This window comes from Glycine max, chromosome 5, assembly GCF_000004515.6.
Source record: "Glycine max cultivar Williams 82 chromosome 5, Glycine_max_v4.0, whole genome shotgun sequence".
NCBI lineage: Eukaryota > Viridiplantae > Streptophyta > Magnoliopsida > Fabales > Fabaceae > Glycine > Glycine max.
In genome coordinates, this window is record NC_038241.2 from 32,384,621 (window position 1) to 32,389,137 (window position 4,517).

The following is a 4,517-nucleotide window of genomic DNA, read 5'->3' on the forward strand; positions in this document are numbered from 1 at the left end:
TTTTTTTTCAACAAATGGACTAAATATATCTATTTTAAAATAAAGGAACCAAAAGTGTAAATTGAACAAAATAGGAGATCAAAATTGCATTTAAACATTTTGAATAAATATTTATGTCAATTTTAAATAATAATATTCTTTGATGTCCTTTACTATTTTTTTTATGTTAGTCTCACACCTATTTGCATACAAAATAATTTTAAGGCAATTATGACATTGAAAAATGAAAATTTAATCTTTATAGCATTTTTTGACTGAGCATAATTTCACAATCATTATATGTAATCTTGAGCATTAATAGTATATAATATTTATATTTTTAATTCAAACAAAATTGAAGAATAAAAGGCGGTCAAGAAAACAAAAAATTGAATAAGAAATGTCTCTTTAAAGATAATTCAATATGTAATAACTATATTAATAATTAAATATGTTGATATGTATATTGAGTAAAAAAGTTGATATCGATACAAGAAATTTTAAAATTTAGAAACAAATAGAAATATGTTTTATTTGCATAATAAATTAACAAAAATTTAATTTTGATTTTATTCACTTATATGTTAAAATACATGATTTTTTTATGAAAAATACATAATTTTATTAAGTATGATAAAATATCAGTTAACTTTTTTTGTTAGGTTAGAGACTACACAAGCATCTCCTAACTCATTGTAATTCAGTAAGTACAAAATATTTTAAATATAAAATTAAAACATTCAACATGAAATGCTCAATCATTTTTTAAAATATATAATTTAATTAATTTAAAGTAATTAGGAGTAATATGTAATTTAATGAATATTAATTAATAATATTACTATATTTTGATTCAAAATTATAATATATTCAAATTAAGATAAAATATAAATATTTTATTGAGTGAACATAAATTTAATTTTCATATTTTAAAGATATAATAACTAATTGGATCGTCAATTGACTATTTACATTACACAATAATAATTAATAACTTAATTTTTTTATACTTATAATACATTATTTATATCCAGTACAAAAATATTAATTTTAGTTTATAATTGCTCATTCAAAAATTTAAAAATTCTTAAATGTTAAAATTTTAAAATGTTTTATATCATTATTCAGACATCAACAAATATGTTATGAATGACACGTATTAGATGAATTTAAGTTTTAATTTAATAGTATATAATTGAAAATGTCATTTTATAAGTATTGTATTTTGATTTTTTTTATTATAGTCAACAGCTTTTAATTTAGATTGTTTGTAATATTATTTTTCAACAATTTTATGAAAACTAACCTACTTAACATACGATTAATGATTATTTTTCTCATTGTATTTTTTTTAAGTTTAGTGTATATGTAACAACCATGAATAATATACCACAATAACTAATAACTAAATAGTTAGAATAAAGAAATAAAAAATATAAGTAATTCTGACTAGAAAAGTTTAAAAATTTATTTTATAAAAATATTTAGGAAAAACGTTTACTTGTGCATGACATGAGTAGTAACACTCTAGTAATCAACATTTGTCGATAAAAAAAATTGTAATTAAAAAAAAAGTATCATCTGATTAAAAAAAATTTATAAAAAATTAAATTTATTTGTAAAAATGTACTAGTAGCTATAAAATTATACATTGCCTAGAAATCAAGGTTACGGGTACTTTATATATACTTTTTCCTTTAAATTTATTGGGATGTCTTTTATTAAGGATAAAATCCAAAAGATAAACTAAACACTTAAGCAAACAATACTCATATATATTATATATACACTCTTCTCTCAAATCAGATGTGTCTTTTATAAAAAGAAAAATCAATGTAATGATCATTAAATACCTAAGTGGATAATTTATCGGATAAGAGAACCCTAACGAAACGGTCGAAACAGAAAATAAAAAATGTATTTTCATTTTTTAAAAATTGATAATAATTCTATCATTTTTTGTAGATGAATTTCAGTCACTTCTTCTCGTTGCTCTGGATACATTGAGAGGGGATACCCAAAGAAAAGCTATAATGAACGTTGTGATTTCAAAAGCAACGAATGAGAGCTGATCAACCTCATGATCATGACATCCTCTACATGTCAACGTGTTGCAGCACAGTAGAGGGACCATGTGAGTTTTCTGTAGTTTTACCACGTGTTGGAATTTTTTCTATTTTCATGACTCAGAAAAAGTAAACGATGGCAACACAATTAACAGTTGCATATCGGATTTTTGCCATTAACGTTTTAATGGTTGAGAATCCGAAACGTTTGCTTTCATCAGATGCAACCACAACCAGTACCCCAAAAGAAGAAAGGAATCCCAATTATTTGGCAAGTAGGCTTTCCATTTATTGTCATGCATCCCAACTGCAGAATAACAACAAAACTTGTGTTTCTAATCGATGGCCGTATAATATACATAAAACTGCCCTACAGCTAACCGTCTACGTACGTACCTATTATGTGGTGTCTAATGAATTGAATAATCACTATTGGCTAAAATGTCCATTTTCATTATTTTTTCTTCTTCTGAAGGATATTTCTGCAGTAAGAAATTGTGACATTAACTCGATATAATGATAACTAAAATAAATTTTGTTTCTTCTAAGAATTTTTTTTTCATATGAAACTTAATATATTTAAGAAACTTGATCATCTATGAATTGTACTAAACTTTATTGGTTCATTATTCTCTCTATGCCAACTGAATAATATTGAATAATGGCTATTGCTTTTGAGGAGTAAATATCTTAGAAGTTTCATATTAAATAGGATAAAAGATTTAATGTAGTACTTAAGTTGTGAGGCTCTTTAATTTCATTGACTAATCTTTTGTATTTTACTCTTCTTTTGTTGTTAAGTTCTAACAATTAGGCGTTAGGCTACATAAAGAACTACCTATAATTTGGAGTAAGGTGCAATACTGAATAGATAGGCGAGTCTTGAGTGAAGCTGTCAAAAGGGAAAAGGATTATCATATTTGGGTCAGTGTTAGAAGGTGGCAATGGTTATAAAGTCTTAACGTGATATTTAAGCCATCAGACTCTCTTATCCAATGGGCTAATCTTTTGGATTTATATGTGCTTAAATTTTGACAAAGAACTCCTTTCACTCATGCAAACAAATGCAGGAACTGATCTTTCTTTCATTCTGTCCTTTCTACAATAAGGATGGTTATTTTCTTTTGAAAAGTACCTTATTTTGACAATTTCTGGTTAGATACTAATATAAACATCTCTTTTAAGATTTCAACTTTGATTCGTGATAAATTAGTTCCTTTAGGACAGATGACAGTTAATTGCTTAGCCCTCAGGACACAATATCTAGATACTTGCTTTTGTTGTCGAATAATGATTGGACATTTTTTATCTAAAAATGACAAATCATTTCACACAGGTCAGGTCAATTTTAACTTTTTAGACTTCCTGGCACATGTAGGCCAATGATGACCACCGTGCGAAGAGTATTAACAGTGGTCGACATGACACTCGTTGGACAACTTGATTTGCGTGTGTTTTATATATCTGAAAGAAAAGTGAAAACAAAAACTCATCTTCAAGCTTCTTCTGTGACACAGTGCCAATGATTTTGTCGATTGCACTTGCCATATTCTTTGACATACAAGTCTAGTATTTTTTTTCTTCTTTTTGAACTTGCCGACTCGCTTGACACTTCTTTTGTGATAACCTTTAATTTCGGTGCTTAATGATGATTATTTATATGTTATGAATGGTACAATTAAACCAAGAATTCGGAATTAATTAATAGACCATATAAGAGATGCGAGTCACTTCATCAACTTCTAGTTAATGTTATGTTTAGTATAAAACAAAGCTTGGTTAATTTCGTGAAATTAACTTTTTTATGTTGTTAGCACAAAAAAAGTAGACAGAGGAATGCTTTCTAACAAAAAAGAGTACATTAGAAGAAGTAAAACCTTAAACACTTACTAACTATTCCCTTTGAGAATGGAGAAGATATATATACATGCGTTCGGATAGTGAGTAAAATTTTATAAGTGTAGATTTTATTTCTTATTTAAAAATGACTAATTCAATTTGTTGTGAAAACATTGTTTTTTTATTGATGATTTGAAGAGGAGTTTATTTTGATTGAATTGAAAGTGAATTTCTGTAAATTGATGTTATGATTAAGTATTGAAATTATAATCATCAAATGTCTTTGTATTGTTTAAAAAGATTTGGAAGTCATTCCATTGCATCAACAAATGATGATTTGATTACTAATTTGAAAGAAAGTTTATTAGAGATATAATATTCATTTCAATTAAACAATCGAAAAGAAGTTTATTAGGGGTGTAATGTCAATTTAGATAGACAATCAAAATGTAAAAGTTGATAAAAAGAAAAAAAAATTAAAGAAATTGTACTGTTCAAATTGATGGACAATCAAAATGAAAAAGTTGATAAATAATGTTTTCTAATAAAATATTTAAAAAGTTTCTTAGTGTTTGGTGATTTCAATTTGTAAAAAGAATTTTTAAAAATAAATCATTCCAAGACACAAACGAA